Consider the following 22,089-nt stretch of genomic DNA (forward strand, 5'->3'; position numbering starts at 1 on the left):
CGCTGACTGCAAAAGCTTTACTACCAACTGTGCCTCACCTAGGAGAGGGAAAAATGTTATAATACAACATGGAAATGCAGAGAGGGAGGGAGGGAATTTGTGCAGCAAAAAAGAGGCCCAGCAACCCTTGGGGTGAGAATATATTCTCTAGACCAATGCCCTTCCCCAGTGGATACTATTGGCTGAAAGATGTCAGAAGACTTAACCAAATTATTCCCTTTTACTCTGATTGACTTAAGTTAAATGAACTGACGGACGTATGCTCTGGTTGATATAAAAAGTATGAAGTTCTCTTTAAATAAGTGACTTTATCTATAGAAACTGATTATCATTTAGTTAAATAGTTGCTCATTAAGGTTACTATAGATTGGTATGTTAAACTAATTATAATGATCAGTTCTTGGAGCTTCTTTTCTGTGGATCCATTAAACTTTAATATGGACCACACAGAGGTTTCATGGATTAGTTGGATATAATTAGATTGCATATTCACTAACGTTAGAGGCAACATCACAATGAATTAGAGTACCATAGTGAACTCTAATTTTCTTTATGTTACTGCTATGTTATGTAAATAGTAATGATAAATGTTATGTTGTGTAAGGCTGGTTCCACATATGAATTAAACATAACATCTAGATCTAACAAGAACATTTGTTACATATAACCCTTCATCATTATAAGTATGTAAGATCAGTGTGTATGGGGATGACAGTTTTGTATAACATCACATGTAATCGTGAAACATACAGATTTCTATTCTGATAAATAGCTTTTATGCTATTCTTTTACTTAAATCATAAAGTACACATATGTGCAGACATAATACAATGATTTTCTATCATGAAAAATCAATTTATTTAGATTTTACACAACATTTCTAAATGTTAATTCACAATATGCAGACAGGATATGGAGAAGAAAATGTGGATTTATTTCTTTTACATACATTTTTAAAATGTATATAAAGGTGTATCACTGGAGGGAACACTAAGAAGAATGCAGTCGCAATAAAATAAATGTAAAATTGCTTTATAATATGTAAAACAAAATGGGTTTCTTAGTGACCCTTTTGATCAAACTGTGAATGCCTATCTACAGTCACATGGTGCCCGCATTCAGTTTGGGACCTATTGTAGCCCTGTTACACAAAGGAACTGGTAGTGTAGGTAGCCATCTGAATGCAGCCAGCTTGATACTGTATATGGGTAAGGGATGAAAATGGGCACTAAGAGCCTCATGTTTCTTTATAATATTATACAGCAATATTACAGATTTTAATACACAAATGCATATTAGAGTATTTAGAGTCTCTTTAGTCACTAAAGTTTGCTCCTCCATTCTTGTCCAACTTACATGATGGAATATAAATTTCTACAATATATCAACTAAGATATGAAAAATTTAAATTTTCATATATTATGCCACACAGAACGGCTAGCCAGAGAAAAGGCCATGGAAGAAGAGCTCCTGGAGGATATCGAGGTGGCTGCACATGAGTCAGAGAAGGTGGCTGCTGAAGAGGTCCAGGAGGTGGCTGAAGAGGAGCAGGAGTGGGAAGTGGACAACAAGGTAAATAATCTATATGTCACTCACCGGACTGTGAGTGCCACTTCTCGTGTGTTTAGGAACCGTGGCCGTCCACCATCCTGAGGGTCTGCGCATGTGCAGCCCTTTCAAACCTTCAGTACCTGTTGCTTTTAGTTAATTGGCTGATCAGGCAACACTCCCTATTTAAAGCACCTGTGGTCAATACCTCGTTGCCTGATCTTGGAGTCTCATTCCCCATGAGCCTCTGAAGGTGTTCCTGTGTTTCCTCGTGTATTCAGCTCCTGCTGATTCCTGTTGTTCGTTTGTGGTTTCCAGACCACTTCAACTCTCCTGTGTTCATCGTGACTGCACCAGCTGATTCCTATCCGCTGCCTCCGTGCTTCTACAGTATCCTGCTCACTTCAACTCTCCTGTGTTCATCGTGACTGCACTAGCTGATTCCTATCCGCTGCCTCCGTGCTTCTACAGTATCCTGCTCACTTTAACTCTCCTGTGTTCATCGTGACTGCACCAGCTGATTCCTATCCGCTGCCTCCGTGCTTCTACAGTATCCTGCTCACTTCAACTCTCCTGTGTTCATCGTGACTGCGCCAGCTGATTCCTATCCGCTGCCTCCGTGCTTCTACAGTATCCTGCTCACTTCAACACTCCCGTGTTCATCGTGACTGCACCAGCTGATTCCTATCCGCTGCCTCCGTGCTTCTACAGAGTCCTGCTCACCTCAACTCTCCAGTGTTCATCGTGTCTGCAGCCAGCTGATTCCTATCCGCTGCCTCCGTGCTTCTACAGAGTCCTGCTCACCTGAACTCTCCAGTGTTCATCGTGTCTGCAGCCAGCTGATTCCTATCCGCTGTCTCCGTGCTTCTACAGTGTTCCTGCTCATTTCAACTCGCCTGTCTTCATCAGGTCAGCGCTCCGCTGCTTTCATCTCAGCTACTGGTTATCAGACCGCCTCAACTCTCCCGTGTTCTCCAGGTGTCCAGTTCCATATACTACTGCTTCCTGAGTATTGCCTTGTTCTTGCTGGTCTACCTACCGTGCGCTGCACCAACTTGGTTATCGCTTCCATCTTCCAGTGGTCTCTCCTCCTGCCGTCCTTCAGCCGCTCAGGTATCCCTGCACGTCTCTCTGACAGCCTGCTCTCCTGAACCGCGGTATGCATACTTCTCATTGACTGTGCTTGTGTATTGCATATCTAGCTGGACTGAGTTGTTCTCCTCCGGAGTTCCTATCCACTGAGACTATTGCTATAATTTGACTGTGTTTCCTATTTGCCTGGATAGTTATTGTGACTCTGTATATTTGTGCAGTGCTGCTCAGTTATTATTATATTGTGCATATCATCGTGGGATCAAGTTCTGTGTGCCCGTGTATACTCTGCATTGCATTCATCTCCTCGTGCTCCTCCTCACATATATATTGCAGTGGTAAAACTTGCTAGATGCAGACCACTGGCTCCTGTTCCCTGTGACACCAGTTTCAAGTATCCTCACTTAGCAGTGGTACAACTTGCTAACGCAGACCACTGACTCCCCTGATACCTTCACCTGGATTCTATTCCTTCACCTAGACAGCGGTACACTTGCTATACGCAGACCGCTGACTCTCACCACCTCCTCGTTACTCCTGGACATTCCTCCTCACTATAGCAGTGGTACAACTTGCTATCCGCAGACCACTGACTACCCTCACGTTTCCTTGTCCATCTAGTTCCTCGTGTACAGTTATCTACCTATTACCAGTACTGCTAGTCATAGACTTTTCTCGAGCATTCTCTTACCATCTGCTGTCTCCTGTTCCGTGGTCACCCCGCTACCAGAGTACCATATTACCAACTATACTGCTCTGGTAAGTCCATCATCTGGTGATACCTGGGTAAAGACTCCTAGTGCCCGTGACAGTAAGATCAGGCCATAACAAACCCAGGATCGGAACCAACAGCTATTGAGATGCTGCGGTATCTGGTTACCCGTATGGAACAACAAGATGTTCGTCAACAACAGTTGCTGCAATGTTATCAGACTTTAGTCGCCCAAGTAACTTCTGTGCAAAATGTAGCAACCACCGTTGATCCTCCCATGTCGTCTTCTTCTTCTCCTTTGCCATCCCAGGTGTCTACTGCTTCCACGCTACACCTGCCTACTCCTTCAAAATATGATGGAGACCCCAAAACCTGTAGGGGCTTTCTTACCCAATGCTCCGTCCATTTTGAGCTCCAACCTCAAAATTTCTCTACTCATCGTTCCAGAGTGGCCTATCTCATTTCCTTGTTTTCCGGACAAGCTCTCGCATGGGCTTCCCCTCTGTGGGAAAGAAATAATCCATTATTACAGGAAAGTGCCAAATTTATTTCCACATTCCGAAGTGTATTTGATGAACCAGGTCGGGTTATTTCCGCTGCATCTAGCATCCTCTGTCTACGCCAAGGATCTCGCACCGTAGCTCAGTACGTCATTCAATTTCGGATACTAGCCTTTGAACTTCAGTGGAACGCTGAGGCACTGATCGCCGCCTTCTGGCAGGGGCTTTCCGACAAAATTAAAAATGCACTGACCTCACAAGAAGTACCCTCCTCTTTGGATGATTTGATTTCCCTTTGCCTTCGTGTAGACATGAGGTTTCGTGAGAATGATTCCGAAAGAGTAACTTCTTTCAAAGCGCCTCTTCGCTCGGTACCTCAAGTTCATCAAGCTCCATCTCCAGTAGTAGCTATGGAGATAGGTCGCTCCAAATTAACTGCAGAGGAGAGAGAACGAAGAGTGATAAATAGACTCTGTATCTATTGTGCTGACTCTACTCACATGCTGAACTCATGTCCCAGGAAATGCCGGGCTCTAACCAATACTGGAGAGATAAGGTTAGGGTTCCTGGAGTCCTATTCTTGTTCTTCGAAATTAAAAGTTTGCGCTTTTGATGTTACAGTTTCCTTTGCTATCAAATCCTTTAAGTCCCAAGCACTTATTGACTCTGGAGCTGCGGGAAACTTTATTTCTAAATCCCTCGTGAATCAATGGTCCCTACCAGTGATTACCTTGAAGACACCTATTACTGTGACTGCTATTGATGGATCACGCATTATCAATGGTCTCATCACCCAGAGTACGTCTCCAGTAACCCTTCAGATTGGTGTATTACACCAAGAAGAAATTTCATTTTTAATTCTTCCTGTTACTACCAGTCCTATCATACTAGGCCTTCCATGGCTTCAACTTCATTCCCCTCAGATCAACTGGAACACTCCTCAAGTCACATCCTGGGGGTCTGAATGTCATCATCGTTGTCTCTCTCAAGTTGTTCCACTCCAAATACAACAGTTGTCTATTCCACCAGGTCTTCCTCCACAGGATCCTTCATCTACGTATCTGTGCGATAAGGTTCTGTCAGAACGCCTTCCTCCTCATCAGGCGTTCGTGACGTCCTCGGACGTTGAAGAGGGTAATCATGTGTCATCTTCTAAAACTCCATTCGTTGTGGTTTACGGTCACCATCCGTCTTTTCCGGAATTTGCTGCCCTCCCTCCCACCCAAGTTCCTGCTTTAGAGACTGTTTGCCAAACCTTCAAAAATATTTGGTCTCAGGTCAAAACCTGTTTAAAGAAGACATCTGCCAGATATAAGTCTTTTGCAGATAAAAGGAGACGGGCTATTCCACCACTGAAAATCGGAGATCGTGTTTGGTTATCAACCAAAAATATCCGTTTAAAGGTCCCATCTATGAAGTTCGCTCCTCGTTTTATTGGTCCGTATAGGATCATTCAAGTTATAAATCCAGTTTGTTTCAAATAGGGATGTGCACCGGCGACTTTTGAGGTCTCGTGTTTTGTGTTTTGGATCCGGATTTTCATTATTTTTGGGGTTCGGATTTGTCTCGCAAAACACTTGACGAAAGGTCTCATTTCGGATTTAAGGTTTTGGATTCGGATTTTTTTTGAAAAAAACATAAAAAGTTTAAAAATCAAGTTTTTGGGCTTATTTTCACTCCTACGCTATTATTAACCTCAATAACATTCAATAACAAGCATTTCCACTAATTTACAGTGTATTCTGAGCACCTCAAAATATAGTTATTAGTCCAAAACGTTGCAACGAGGTATCTTTCTGGACTGCGTAGTGGAGTGGTCCCCACAATATAATAAGAAAACCATCAACTGGTATAAATCGCACCGAATAAAATACCTGGACTGCGTAGAGGAGTGGGTCACCACAATATATATTAAAAACCCTGAACTTGTATGATTCGCACCAATAAATGTATCTGGACTGTGTAGAGGAGTGGGTCACCACAATATATATAATAAGATAACCATCAACTTGTATGATTCGCACCAATAAATGTACCTGGACTGCGTAGAGGAGTGGGTCACCACAATATATATAATAAGATAACCATCAACTTGTATGATTCGCACCAATAAATGTACCTGGACTGCGTAGAGGAGTGGGTCACCACAATATATATTAAAAACCCTGAACTTGTATGATTCGCACCAATAAATGTATCTGGACTGTGTAGAGGAGTGGGTCACCACAATATATATAATAAGATAACCATCAACTTGTATGATTCGCACCAATAAATGTACCTGGACTGCGTAGAGGAGTGGGTCACCACAATATATATAATAAGATAACCATCAACTTGTATGATTCGCACCAATAAATGTACCTGGACTGCGTAGAGGAGTGGGTCACCACAATATATATTAAAAACCCTGAACTTGTATGATTCGCAGCAATAAATGTATCTGGACTGCGTAGTGGAGTGGGTCACCACAATATATATAATAAGAAAAGACTCAAGCTTTCAAGTGTAGTGTTTATAAAATATAAACAACATTACAGTAGTTTTAGTCAGAGCACGTCAATACCTCTTGTTTTAAACTATGACAGGGCATTTTACTTTTGGTTTAATTTCTTGAATTTGTTTAAATTTGGTTTTACTTTTTGAACATGGCAAACGACTGTTGATTGGTCACATAATGCAAAAAAAAAAGTTCCAAGATGGAATTGTCCTTGGGCCCTCACACCCACCCTTATGTTGTTGAAATAGGACATGCACACTTTAGCAAACCAATCATTTCAGCGACAGGGCCTACCAAACAACTTTGGCTGAAATGATTGGTTTGTTTGGGCCCCCACACCAAAAAAGCTATTCATCTCTCCCTGTACAGACTAAACAGGCTCTACTGAGGCGAGATGTCGTCCTCATCCTCAACCTCTGATTCCTCTCCCCCTACAGTGTGTACTTCCTCCTCATCACACATTATCAATTCGTCCCCGCTGGACTCCACAACCACAGGTCTCTCTGTACTATCTGGAGGGCAGTGCTGTACTTCATTGAGGAATTGATTATTCATTTTTATAAACATCATTATTTCAATGTTTTGAGGAAGCAACCTCCTTCGCCGCTCACTGACCAGGTTCCCCGCTGCACTAAAAACTCTTTCCGAGTACACACTGGAGGGGGGACAACTCAGTTAAAAAATAGAGCCAGTTTGTACAGGGGCTTCCAAACTGCCTTTTGGAGTTCCACCACGTCACTACCTCTAGTTAATTTAGATTGCAAGGCTTGTAAATATAAATACTTTGAAGATAAAAAAAGCAGGCTGCACAGACTGTGGAGCTAGAAAGTGAAATTAAATGGACCACGTTACTTTGGTGGCTATCTATGCCCCCCCCCCCCCGCCCTACACTTGTAGTTGAATATAAATAAAGCAGCCTGCATAGACTGTAGAACTAGAAATTCAAATATACAAAGAAATGGACAAAGGCAGTTTGGTATCTGTCTGCATCAGATCCCCTCTCCACTAGGAGTAAAACAGAAAACTTTTCAGCCGTTATATAATCTAGAATATAAATAGAAATTGAGAAGGGCAATTTGGTATCTGTCTGCATCATAATCATCAACATCCTCCTCAGCGCCAGCTACATCAATATCCTCCTCCCAGTGTACAACATTCACACCTTCATTAGCCAAATCTGTAACTGGACTGTGGGTGATCCTTCCAGCATATGCAGAGGGCGTGCTGCAAATGCTGGATGGAGTCACCTCTTCCCGTACAGTGATGGGAAGGTCAGGGTTCACAACCAACAACACCCTTTGACTCACCTTGGGGATTTGTGATGTCATCTGTTTAGAAGGCAGAGTTCTTTGCTGTTTTGTTGTTGTTGCTGACAGCATAACTCTCTTAAATTTTTTGTAGGGGGGGAGGAGGGCTTAGATCCTTGGGTGAAGCTGGACCACTAGTCATGAACACGGGCCAGGGCCTAAGCTGTTCCTTGCCACTACGTGTCGTAAATGGCATATTGCCAACTTTACGTTTCTCCTCAGATGATTTTAAGTTTCTCTTTTTGCTATTTTTTGAGAACTTGGGCTTTTTGGATTTTACATGCCCTGTACTAGGAGATTGGGCATCGGGCTTGCCAGACGACGTTGATGGCATTTCATTGTCTATGTCATGACTAGTGGCAGCAGCTTCAGCATTAGGAGGAAGTGGGTCTTGATCTTTCCCTACTTTATCCTCCAAATTTTGGTTTTCCATTATATGTAGCACAAGAGAGTGTACCCCTAAGCCACACACACTCGGCAAAGCCTTTAAAAATTATATGCGGCACAGGAGAGTAGCACTGGACTTATACTGCTGAATCAGTGAACTTTGTAATAGCAGTACCACTGGACTTATACACTGCTGAATCAGTGAACTTTGTAATAGCAGTACCACTGGACTTATACACTGCTGAATCAGGGAACTGTGTAATAGCAGTACCACTGGACTTATACACTGCTGAATCAGTGAACTTTGTAATAGCAGTACCACTGGACTTATACACTGCTGAATCAGTGAACTTTGTAATAGCAGTACCACTGAACTTATACACTGCTGAATCAGTGAACTTTGTAATAGCAGTACCACTGGACTTTTACTGCTGAATGTGTGAACTTGGTAATATTGCAGTACCAATGGGCTTATATACTGCTGGATTGGCTTTGCAAATTTGGTTATAATTATTTTATTTTATTTTTTTTTATTTTAATTTTTTTTTATAACTTTTTTTTTATTTTTTAAAAACTTGGGAATAATGGGGAAATAACTATGCCCTTAGAAGCACAGAGCACAGGACACAGCACCACTGGACTGAACAGGACACAGCGCAGGACCCAGCAGCACTACTGAACTCAGCAGGACAGAGCACAGGACACAGCACCACTGGACTGATACTGCAGAATGTGTGAACTTTGTAATATTGCAGAACCACTGGACTTTTACTGCTGAATGTGTGAACTTGGTAATATTGCAGTACCAATGGGCTTATACTGCAGGATTGGTTGTGCAAATTTTGTTGTAATTAAAAAAAAATGTAATTAGTTTTTTGTATTTTTTTTAAATAACTTTTTTTTATTTTTTTAAACACTTTGGAATATTGGGGAAATAACTATGCCCTTAGAAGCACAGAGCACAGGACACAGCACCACCGGACTGAACAGGACACAGCACAGGACCCAGCAGCACCACTGACCTCAGAAGGACAGAGCACAGGACACAGCACCACTGGACTGAGCACAGCACAGCACAGCACAGAACTTAACTGAACAGCACAGAACTTAACTGAACAGCACGAGATATAGCAGGACAGAGGACCACCTAACACACCCTCCCTCTACCCTGATCAATGCCCGAGTGAAGATGGCGGCGACTAGCGGGGAATTTATAGGATCCGAGTATCGCGAGATCCGACAATGGAATTATGAGTCAGAGCTTAGTTTCAGATTTGAATTTGGCGCCAATACCCGGATCTGTCTCGGATCCGACTCGGATCGGCAACGTTCGGGTGGGCTCGGATTTCATAAATCCGAGTGCGCTCATCTCTAGTTTCAAACTTCTACTTCCTAAGAACCTTCGTATTTCCAATGCCTTCCATGTGTCTTTGCTCAAACCTCTTATCATCAACCGTTTCTCGGTCCCTCCTTCAGCACCTTGGCCAGTTCAAATTCATCAAGAGGAGGACTTTGAGATTACTCCCGTTTTGGATGCAAAAATTTCGCGAGGAGTTCTTCGTTTCCTCGTTCATTGGAAGGGCTTTGGTCCTGAGGAGCGCTCATGGATCAAAGCTAAAGATCTTAACGCTCCAACTCTTCTTAAGAAGTTTTACTCCAAGTATCCGGACAAACCCGGTTCCAGGTGTTCTGTGCCCACCTTTAAAAGGGGGGGTACTGTCACTCACCGGACTGTGAGTGCCGCTTCTCGTGTGTTTAGGAACCGTGGCCGTCCACCATCCTGAGGGTCTGCGCATGTGCAGCCCTTTCAAACCTTCAGTACCTGTTGCTTTTAGTTAATTGGCTGATCAGGCAACACTCCCTATTTAAAGCACCTGTGGTCAATACCTCGTTGCCTGATCTTGGAGTCTCATTCCCCATGAGCCTCTGAAGGTGTTCCTGTGTTTCCTCGTGTATTCAGCTCCTGCTGATTCCTGTTGTTCGTTTGTGGTTTCCAGACCACTTCAACTCTCCTGTGTTCATCGTGACTGCACCAGCTGATTCCTATCCGCTGCCTCCGTGCTTCTACAGTATCCTGCTCACTTCAACTCTCCTGTGTTCATCGTGACTGCACCAGCTGATTCCTATCCGCTGCCTTCGTGCTTCTACAGTATCCTGCTCACTTCAACTCTCCTGTGTTCATCGTGACTGCACCAGCTGATTCCTATCCGCTGCCTCCGTGCTTCTACAGTATCCTGCTCACTTCAACTCTCCTGTGTTCATCGTGACTGCACCAGCTGATTCCTATCCGCTGCCTCCGTGCTTCTACAGAGTCCTGCTCACCTCAACTCTCCAATGTACATCGTGTCTGCAGCCAGCTGATTCCTATCCGCTGCCTCCGTGCTTCTACAGAGTCCTGCTCACCTCAACTCTCCAGTGTTCATCGTGTCTGCAGCCAGCTGATTCCTATCCGCTGTCTCCGTGCTTCTACAGTGTTCCTGCTCATTTCAACTCGCCTGTCTTCATCAGGTCAGCGCTCCGCTGCTTTCATATCAGCTACTGGTTATCAGACCGCCTCAACTCTCCCGTGTTCTCCAGGTGTCCAGTTCCATATACTACTGCTTCCTGAGTATTGCCTTGTTCTTGCTGGTCTACCTACCGTGCGCTGCACCAACTTGGTTATCGCTTCCATCTTCCAGTGGTCTCTCCTCCTGCCGGCCTTCAGTCGCTCAGGTATCCCTGCACGTCTCTCTGACAGCCTGCTCTCCTGAACCGCGGTATGCATACTTCTCATTGACTGTGCTTGTGTATTGCATATCTAGCTGGACTGAGTTGTTCTCCTCCGGAGTTCCTATCCACTGAGACTATTGCTATCATTTGACTGTGTTTCCTATTTGCCTGGATAGTTATTGTGACTCTGTATATTTGTGCAGTGCTGCTCAGTTATTATTATATTGTGCATATCATCGTGGGATCAAGTTCTGTGTGCCCGTGTATACTCTGCATTGCATTCATCTCCTCGTGCTCCTCCTCACATATATATTGCAGTGGTAAAACTTGCTAGATGCAGACCACTGGCTCCTGTTCCCTGTGACACCAGTTTCAAGTATCCTCACTTAGCAGTGGTACAACTTGCTAACGCAGACCACTGACTCCCCTGATACCTTCACCTGGATTCTATTCCTTCACCTAGACAGCGTTACAACCTGCTATACGCAGACCGCTGACTCTCACCACCTCCTCGTTACTCCTGGACATTCCTCCTCACTATAGCAGTGGTACAACTTGCTATCCGCAGACCACTGACTACCCTCACGTTTCCTTGTCCATCTAGTTCCTCGTGTACAGTTATCTACCTATTACCAGTGCTGCTAGTCATAGACTTTTCTCGAGCATTCTCTTACCATCTGCTGTCTCCTGTTCCGTGGTCACCCCGCTACCAGAGTACCATATTACCAACTATACTGCTCTGGTAAGTCCATCATCTGGTGATACCTGGGTAAAGACTCCTAGTGCCCGTGACAGTAAGATCAGGCCATAACAAACCCAGGATCGGAACCAACAGCTATTGAGATGCTGCGGTATCTGGTTACCCGTATGGAACAACAAGATGTTCGTCAACAACAGTTGCTGCAATGTTATCAGACTTTAGTCGCCCAAGTAACTTCTGTGCAAAATGTAGCAACCACCGTTGATCCTCCCATGTCGTCTTCTTCTTCTCCTTTGCCATCCCAGGTGTCTACTGCTTCCACGCTACACCTGCCTACTCCTTCAAAATATGATGGAGACCCCAAAACCTGTAGGGGCTTTCTTACCCAATGCTCCGTCCATTTTGAGCTCCAACCTCAAAATTTCTCTACTCATCGTTCCAGAGTGGCCTATCTCATTTCCTTGTTTTCCGGACAAGCTCTCGCATGGGCTTCCCCTCTGTGGGAAAGAAATAATCCATTATTACAGGAAAGTGCCAAATTTATTTCCACATTCCGAAGTGTATTTGATGAACCAGGTCGGGTTATTTCCGCTGCATCTAGCATCCTCTGTCTACGCCAAGGATCTCGCACCGTAGCTCAGTACGTCATTCAATTTCGGATACTAGCCTTTGAACTTCAGTGGAACGCTGAGGCACTGATCGCCGCCTTCTGGCAGGGGCTTTCCGATAAAATTAAAAACGCACTGACCTCACAAGAAGTACCCTCCTCTTTGGATGATTTGATTTCCCTTTGCCTTCGTGTAGACATGAGGTTTCGTGAGAATGATTCCGAAAGAGTAACTTCTTTCAAAGCGCCTCTTCGCTCGGTACCTCAAGTTCATCAAGCTCCATCTCCAGTAGTAGCTATGGAGATAGGTCGCTCCAAATTAACTGCAGAGGAGAGAGAACGAAGAGTGATAAATAGACTCTGTATCTATTGTGCTGACTCTACTCACATGCTGAACTCATGTCCCAGGAAATGCCGGGCTCTAACCAATACTGGAGAGATAAGGTTAGGGTTCCTGGAGTCCTCTTCTTGTTCTTCGAAATTAAAAGTTTGCGCTTTTGATGTTACAGTTTCCTTTGCTATCAAATCCTTTAAGTCCCAAGCACTTATTGACTCTGGAGCTGCGGGAAACTTTATTTCTAAATCCCTCGTGAATCAATGGTCCCTACCAGTGATTACCTTGAAGACACCTATTACTGTGACTGCTATTGATGGATCACGCATTATCAATGGTCTCATCACCCAGAGTACGTCTCCAGTAACCCTTCAGATTGGTGTATTACACCAAGAAGAAATTTCATTTTTAATTCTTCCTGTTACTACCAGTCCTATCATACTAGGCCTTCCATGGCTTCAACTTCATTCCCCTCAGATCAACTGGAACACTCCTCAAGTCACATCCTGGGGGTCTGAATGTCATCATCGTTGTCTCTCTCAAGTTGTTCCACTCCAAATACAACAGTTGTCTATTCCACCAGGTCTTCCTCCACAGGATCCTTCATCTACGTATCTGTGCGATAAGGTTCTGTCAGAACGCCTTCCTCCTCATCAGGCGTTCGTGACGTCCTCGGACGTTGAAGAGGGTAATCATGTGTCATCTTCTAAAACTCCATTCGTTGTGGTTTACGGTCACCATCCGTCTTTTCCGGAATTTCCTGCCCTCCCTCCCACCCAAGTTCCTGCTTTAGAGACTGTTTGCCAAACCTTCAAAAATATTTGGTCTCAGGTCAAAACCTGTTTAAAGAAGACATCTGCCAGATATAAGTCTTTTGCAGATAAAAGGAGACGGGCTATTCCACCACTGAAAATCGGAGATCGTGTTTGGTTATCAACCAAAAATATCCGTTTAAAGGTCCCATCTATGAAGTTCGCTCCTCGTTTTATTGGTCCGTATAGGATCATTCAAGTTATAAATCCAGTTTGTTTCAAATAGGGATGTGCACCGGCGACTTTTGAGGTCTCGTGTTTTGTGTTTTGGATCCGGATTTTCATTATTTTTGGGGTTCGGATTTGTCTCGCAAAACACTTGACGAAAGGTCTCATTTCGGATTTAAGGTTTTGGATTCGGATTTTTTTTGAAAAAAACATAAAAAGTTTAAAAATCAAGTTTTTGGGCTTATTTTCACTCCTACGCTATTATTAACCTCAATAACATTCAATAACAAGCATTTCCACTAATTTACAGTGTATTCTGAGCACCTCAAAATATAGTTATTAGTCCAAAACGTTGCAACGAGGTATCTTTCTGGACTGCGTAGTGGAGTGGTCCCCACAATATAATAAGAAAACCATCAACTGGTATAAATCGCACCGAATAAAATACCTGGACTGCGTAGAGGAGTGGGTCACCACAATATATATTAAAAACCCTGAACTTGTATGATTCGCACCAATAAATGTATCTGGACTGTGTAGAGGAGTGGGTCACCACAATATATATAATAAGATAACCATCAACTTGTATGATTCGCACCAATAAATGTACCTGGACTGCGTAGAGGAGTGGGTCACCACAATATATATAATAAGATAACCATCAACTTGTATGATTCGCACCAATAAATGTACCTGGACTGCGTAGAGGAGTGGGTCACCACAATATATATTAAAAACCCTGAACTTGTATGATTCGCAGCAATAAATGTATCTGGACTGCGTAGTGGAGTGGGTCACCACAATATATATAATAAGAAAAGACTCAAGCTTTCAAGTGTAGTGTTTATAAAATATAAACAACAATACAGTAGTTTTAGTCAGAGCACGTCAATACCTCTTGTTTTAAATTATGACAGGGCATTTTACTTTTGGTTTAATTTCTTGAATTTGTTTAAATTTGGTTTTACTTTTTGAACATGGCAAACGACTGTTGATTGGTCACATAATGCAAAAAAAAAAGTTCCAAGATGGAATTGTCCTTGGGCCCTCACACCCACCCTTATGTTGTTGAAATAGGACATGCACACTTTAGCAAACCAATCATTTCAGCGACAGGGCCTACCAAACAACTTTGGCTGAAATGATTGGTTTGTTTGGGCCCCCACACCAAAAAAGCTATTCATCTCTCCCTGTACAGACTAAACAGGCTCTACTGAGGCAAGATGTCGTCCTCATCCTCAACCTCTGATTCCTCTCCCCCTACAGTGTGTACTTCCTCCTCATCACACATTATCAATTCGTCCCCGCTGGACTCCACAACCACAGGTCCCTCTGTACTATCTGGAGGGCAGTGCTGTACTTCATTGAGGAATTGATTATTCATTTTTATAAACATCATTATTTCAATGTTTTGAGGAAGCAACCTCCTTCGCCGCTCACTGACCAGGTTCCCCGCTGCACTAAAAACTCTTTCCGAGTACACACTGGAGGGGGGACAACTCAGTTAAAAAATAGAGCCAGTTTGTACAGGGGCTTCCAAACTGCCTTTTGGAGTTCCACCACGTCACTACCTCTAGTTAATTTAGATTGCAAGGCTTGTAAATATAAATACTTTGAAGATAAAAAAAGCAGGCTGCACAGACTGTGGAGCTAGAAAGTGAAATTAAATGGACCACGTTACTTTGGTGGCTATCTATGCCCCCCCCCCCCGCCCTACACTTGTAGTTGAATATAAATAAAGCAGCCTGCATAGACTGTAGAGCTAGAAATTCAAATATACAAAGAAATGGACAAAGGCAGTTTGGTATCTGTCTGCATAAGATCCCCTCTCCACTAGGAGTAAAACAGAAAACTTTTCAGCCGTTATATAATCTAGAATATAAATAGAAATTGAGAAGGGCAATTTGGTATCTGTCTGCATCATAATCATCAACATCCTCCTCAGCGCCAGCTACATCAATATCCTCCTCCCAGTGTACAACATTCACACCTTCATTAGCCAAATCTGTAACTGGACTGTGGGTGATCCTTCCAGCATATGCAGAGGGCGTGCTGCAAATGCTGGATGGAGTCACCTCTTCCCGTACAGTGATGGGAAGGTCAGGGTTCACAACCAACAACACCCTTTGACTCACCTTGGGGATTTGTGATGTCATCTGTTTAGAAGGCAGAGTTCTTTGCTGTTTTGTTGTTGTTGCTGACAGCATAACTCTCTTAAATTTTTTGTAGGGGGGGGAGGAGGGCTTAGATCCTTGGGTGAAGCTGGACCACTAGTCATGAACACGGGCCAGGGCCTAAGCCGTTCCTTGCCACTACGTGTCGTAAATGGCATATTGCCAACTTTACGTTTCTCCTCAGATGATTTTAAGTTTCTCTTTTTGCTATTTTTTGAGAACTTGGGCTTTTTGGATTTTACATGCCCTGTACTAGGAGATTGGGCATCGGGCTTGCCAGACGACGTTGATGGCATTTCATTGTCTATGTCATGACTAGTGGCAGCAGCTTCAGCATTAGGAGGAAGTGGGTCTTGATCTTTCCCTACTTTATCCTCCAAATTTTGGTTTTCCATTATATGTAGCACAAGAGAGCGTACCCCTAAGCCACACACACTCGGCAAAGCCTTTAAAAATTATATGCGGCACAGGAGAGTAGCACTGGACTTATACTGCTGAATCAGTGAACTTTGTAATAGCAGTACCACTGGACTTATACACTGCTGAATCAGTGAACTTTGTAATAGCAGTACCACTGGACTTATACACTGCTGAATCAGGGAACTGTGTAATAGCAGTACCACTGGACTTATACACTGCTGAATCAGTGAACTTTGTAATAGCAGTACCACTGGACTTATACACTGCTGAATCAGTGAACTTTGTAATAGCAGTACCACTGAACTTATACACTGCTGAATCAGTGAACTTTGTAATAGCAGTACCACTGGACTTTTACTGCTGAATGTGTGAACTTGGTAATATTGCAGTACCAATGGGCTTATATACTGCTGGATTGGCTTTGCAAATTTGGTTATAATTATTTTATTTTATTTTTTTTTATTTTAATTTTTTTTTATAACTTTTTTTTTATTTTTTAAAAACTTGGGAATAATGGGGAAATAACTATGCCCTTAGAAGCACAGAGCACAGGACACAGCACCACTGGACTGAACAGGACACAGCGCAGGACCCAGCAGCACTACTGAACTCAGCAGGACAGAGCACAGGACACAGCACCACTGGACTGATACTGCAGAATGTGTGAACTTTGTAATATTGCAGAACCACTGGACTTTTACTGCTGAATGTGTGAACTTGGTAATATTGCAGTACCAATGGGCTTATACTGCAGGATTGGTTGTGCAAATTTTGTTGTAATTAAAAAAAAATGTAATTAGTTTTTTGTATTTTTTTTAAATAACTTTTTTTTATTTTTTTAAACACTTTGGAATATTGGGGAAATAACTATGCCCTTAGAAGCACAGAGCACAGGACACAGCACCACCGGACTGAACAGGACACAGCACAGGACCCAGCAGCACCACTGACCTCAGAAGGACAGAGCACAGGACACAGCACCACTGGACTGAGCACAGCACAGCACAGCACAGAACTTAACTGAACAGCACAGAACTTAACTGAACAGCACGAGATATAGCAGGACAGAGGACCACCTAACACACCCTCCCTCTACCCTGATCAATGCCCGAGTGAAGATGGCGGCGACTAGCGGGGAATTTATAGGATCCGAGTATCGCGAGATCCGACAATGGAATTATGAGTCAGAGCTTAGTTTCAGATTTGAATTTGGCGCCAATACCCGGATCTGTCTCGGATCCGACTCGGATCGGCAACGTTCGGGTGGGCTCGGATTTCATAAATCCGAGTGCGCTCATCTCTAGTTTCAAACTTCTACTTCCTAAGAACCTTCGTATTTCCAATGCCTTCCATGTGTCTTTGCTCAAACCTCTTATCATCAACCGTTTCTCGGTCCCTCCTTCAGCACCTTGGCCAGTTCAAATTCATCAAGAGGAGGACTTTGAGATTACTCCCGTTTTGGATGCAAAAATTTTGCGAGGAGTTCTTCGTTTCCTCGTTCATTGGAAGGGCTTTGGTCCTGAGGAGCGCTCATGGATCAAAGCTGAAGATCTTAATGCTCCAACTCTTCTTAAGAAGTTTTACTCCAAGTATCCGGACAAACCCGGTTCCAGGTGTTCTGTGCCCACCTTTAAAAGGGGGGGGGTACTGTCACTCACCGGACTGTGAGTGCCGCTTCTCGTGTGTTTAGGAACCGTGGCCGTCCACCATCCTGAGGGTCTGCGCATGTGCAGCCCTTTCAAACCTTCAGTACCTGTTGCTTTTAGTTAATTGGCTGATCAGGCAACACTCCCTATTTAAAGCACCTGTGGTCAATACCTCGTTGCCTGATCTTGGAGTCTCATTCCCCATGAGCCTCTGAAGGTGTTCCTGTGTTTCCTCGTGTATTCAGCTCCTGCTGATTCCTGTTGTTCGTTTGTGGTTTCCAGACCACTTCAACTCTCCTGTGTTCATCGTGACTGCACCAGCTGATTCCTATCCGCTGCCTCCGTGCTTCTACAGTATCCTGCTCACTTCAACTCTCCTGTGTTCATCGTGACTGCACCAGCTGATTCCTATCCGCTGCCTTCGTGCTTCTACAGTATCCTGCTCACTTCAACTCTCCTGTGTTCATCGTGACTGCACCAGCTGATTCCTATCCGCTGCCTCCGTGCTTCTACAGTATCCTGCTCACTTCAACTCTCCTGTGTTCATCGTGACTGCACCAGCTGATTCCTATCCGCTGCCTCCGTGCTTCTACAGTATCCTGCTCACTTCAACACTCCCGTGTTCATCGTGACTGCACCAGCTGATTCCTATCCGCTGCCTCCGTGCTTCTACAGAGTCCTGCTCACCTCAACTCTCCAGTGTTCATCGTGTCTGCAGCCAGCTGATTCCTATCCGCTGCCTCCGTGCTTCTACAGAGTCCTGCTCACCTCAACTCTCCAGTGTTCATCGTGTCTGCAGCCAGCTGATTCCTATCCGCTGCCTCCGTGCTTCTACAGAGTCCTGCTCACCTGAACTCTCCAGTGTTCATCGTGTCTGCAGCCAGCTGATTCCTATCCGCTGTCTCCGTGCTTCTACAGTGTTCCTGCTCATTTCAACTCGCCTGTCTTCATCGGGTCAGCGCTCCGCTGCTTTCATCTCAGCTACTGGTTATCAGACCGCCTCAACTCTCCCGTGTTCTCCAGGTGTCCAGTTCCATATAATACTGCTTCCTGAGTATTGCCTTGTTCTTGCTGGTCTACCTACCGTGCACTGCACCAACTTGGTTATCGCTTCCATCTTCCAGTGGTCTCTCCTCCTGCCGGCCTTCAGCCGCTCAGGTATCCCTGCACGTCTCTCTGACAGCCTGCTCTCCTGAACCGCGGTATGCATACTTCTCATTGACTGTGCTTGTGTATTGCATATCTAGCTGGACTGAGTTGTTCTCCTCCGGAGTTCCTATCCACTGAGACTATTGCTATCATTTGACTGTGTTTCCTATTTGCCTGGATAGTTATTGTGACTCTGTATATTTGTGCAGTGCTGCTCAGTTATTATTATATTGTGCATATCATCGTGGGATCAAGTTCTGTGTGCCCGTGTATACTCTGCATTGCATTCATCTCCTCATGCTCCTCCTCACATATATATTTTGCTGTGGTACAACTTGCTAGATGCAGACCACTGGCTCCTGTTCCCTGTGACACCAGTTTCAAGTATCCTCATTTAGCAGTGGTACAACTTGCTAACGCAGACCACTGACTCCCCTGATACCTTTACCTGGATTCAATTCTTCACCTAGACAGCGGTACAACTTGCTATACGCAGACCGCTGACTACCCTCACGTTTCCTTGTCCATCTAGTTCCTCGTGTACAGTTATCTACCTATTACCAGTGCTGCTAGTCATAGACTTTTCTCGAGCATTCTCTTACCATCTACTGTCTCCTGTTCCGTGGTCACCCCGCTACCAGAGTACCATATTACCAACTATACTGCTCTGGTAAGTCCATCATCTGGTGATACCTGGGTAAAGACTCCTAGTGCCAGTGACACTATATTTCCCATAACTGGTAACATCTCATATGTTGTGTGTATGACACTGTAAAGGTTTCATGGCAAATGTTGGCAAGTGTAACTTCAGAGATTACCTAACATTTGATAGTCTCTTCACCATAATTGCAGAACTTTTCTACTAACCTTCTAGTTGACTTGATTTTGAGCCTGTTGAAGATTATATTATGAATATTCTTTTGAAGTCTTGGAATGCAATATATCTATGGACAAAGTAAGCTTTTCCACTCATCTTTTAATATACATTTCAATGGATCTTTTAAGCTTTAACCTTGAGGACTTCTCTGGTGTGGTTGCATTCCATTTATAATGTGTCTATATTTTTAAAGCTCAATGTAGGAAAAAAGATCTATATAACTGTTATTATTTCTGCGACATTGGAATCTCAATAACACCTTTTTACATTATATATAGTATATATGCAGTAGAATGTGGTTGTTAAATTTATAGCATTTGTTAATTTATACAAATCTATGATCCTGTCCATGAAACTTATGTCCAGCTTTGTTCTGGAGAAACAAAATAATTATTATAAGTAAGCATGCAATCTTTAAATATCTTTATTTTATTATACTTTATAGCTGTGTCCCTATCTTGAAGTTTTGTTTTTTTAATTTAATACTCAAAATATAATTTGACATTTTATCACATCAATTAGCTAATAAGGGCTTATTTAAAGTGGGACGTATTTAGATTTGCACCACATAAAAAAATTGTTGCATTGTGTATGAGTTGAGCGTATTTTATATTTAAGGCACCTAATGCTTGGAGAAGTAGATTGAAGTCAATCACATGAAAGTGCAGTGCAGTCAGGGTATGTTTCACCCTGCTGTGTGAGTATCATATGTCTTGAAAGTCTCACTGTTGGCCCAATTCATTAAGGCTTGTAAATGCCGATATGTGCCATATTGTATGTCAAACTGTGCATGCCTAGAAATGACCATACACCAGAAAATGCAGAAACATTCAATTTATCTCCGAGTGCAAAGGACCCTTACTACACCCTGTGATTTCAGGGTGGAGCGCAAAGGAGAATGGGTGTATGCATGTAGTTAATTTGCAGTAAGAATGTGCCAAGCTCGAGTGCATGCAGTAGCTTCCGATTCAAGCTTTGGGCATTTCAAAGATGTGTGTTTTTCAGGTGTATCACTTGTACTAGCAGCAGGGCCAGTCGGGTGTAAGTGGTGATTACTTGTGATGACAGTCACGTATGCAAACTATAACATCCAAATAAATGTATTTTACAGGGGGGGGGGGAAACATTTTTTTTAAGCTATTATAACAGGTAATATTAATTGATTAATTAATTTCTTTCTCTGTGCGCTCTTTTGTGACTTTATATTCCACATATGTATTGGATGTATCCTACAGTGTATTGTATTTTAGAGCAGAGCAGACCTAAACCTGTATTCATAAACATGCCTATCTTTACATCAGCTCCCTGTTGAATATGGACGTGTGCATGCCCGATTTATGTGGGTTTTCCAAAAAAATGCACAATATTTTAGTTTTGCAATCCTTGATGAATTAGGGCCTGTCAGCACACAGGGTTCACTGTTTAAAATCAAACATCTTTTCTAACATGGTGCAGATCCGTTGCTGCAGACACAGGTTTTTTTTTTTTTTTTTTTTAAACAACCTTATTCAAAGTTCAGTGTGTCACCACAGATGACAATGTCAAAGAAAACAGCAAGCATTTAAACACTCAAAGAATGTAGGCCCTATCCAAGAAATGAGGTGTCTCTAGATCAGTTTTAACCTGGGATAGCAGATAAGGATAATTAAGCTAGAAAGAGCTGGGTATATTGTTTGGTAATGTGGACACATAAGTATTTAAATTTCTTTTAGTACCATTTAAAGGTGAATTGTTGGGCTAAATCTGTTCTAATGGGGTCTGTGAGATAAAAGTCAATTATTTCTGTCTTTTGGGGATTTATTTTGTACCCGTAAAGTTGGTTGTAAGGGTCAAGGACTGTAGGGTAAAGAAAAGGATCTGATAGTGTCAGGAGGATGTCATCAGCATACAGAGAGATTTTGTGGTCTGTTCTCCCCACTATAATCCCTAAAATAGCTTTATTAGAATGTATTTTTTCAGCTAAGAACTCAAATAAAGTGCAAAAGTCAAGGATGAGAGCTTTGCCATGTGCCACTGGAGATTAGAAAAGGAGAAGAAGCACCATTGCTAACTCGACTATCTACGAGCACTCCCAAATCATTTTCCATTATAAATTCCCCTCAATTAATTCCATTTAATTTATAGATTGTGTGCTTGGTTTTGATCCCTAAATGCATAACCTTACATTTATCTATGTTAAACCTCATATTCCATTTGGTTGCCCAATCCTCCAGTTTATTTAAGTCCCTCTGTAGAGAAGCTACATCTTGCTCTGATTTTATTACCTTACAGACTTTAGTGTCATCTGCAAAAATGGAAACTTTACTCTCTAAACCATCACTAAGATCATTAATAAATATATTAAAAATGGTTGGGAGAAGTTGTTCTTGAAGGATGTTTTGATACCATACTATATACATGTCTGTGTTCTTAGGCACAATTGTGAGTGATCCCACTCTCTTGGCTGA

General features: G+C 43.0%; 1 long non-coding RNA gene across 1 annotated transcript in view; it reads left to right on the forward strand.

Moving 5' to 3' along the window:
• LOC142157807 (uncharacterized) overlaps positions 1–22,089 on the forward strand; it is a 70,864-nt gene that overhangs the window by 11,893 nt on the left and 36,882 nt on the right. Inside the window, exon 2 of the long non-coding RNA XR_012692644.1 lies at positions 1,433–1,572. This is a non-coding gene — a long non-coding RNA (uncharacterized LOC142157807). The remainder of the gene's footprint in view (positions 1–1,432; positions 1,573–22,089) is intronic.

The sequence above is a fragment of the Mixophyes fleayi genome, chromosome 5 (assembly GCF_038048845.1).
Source record: "Mixophyes fleayi isolate aMixFle1 chromosome 5, aMixFle1.hap1, whole genome shotgun sequence".
Classification (NCBI taxonomy): domain Eukaryota; kingdom Metazoa; phylum Chordata; class Amphibia; order Anura; family Limnodynastidae; genus Mixophyes; species Mixophyes fleayi.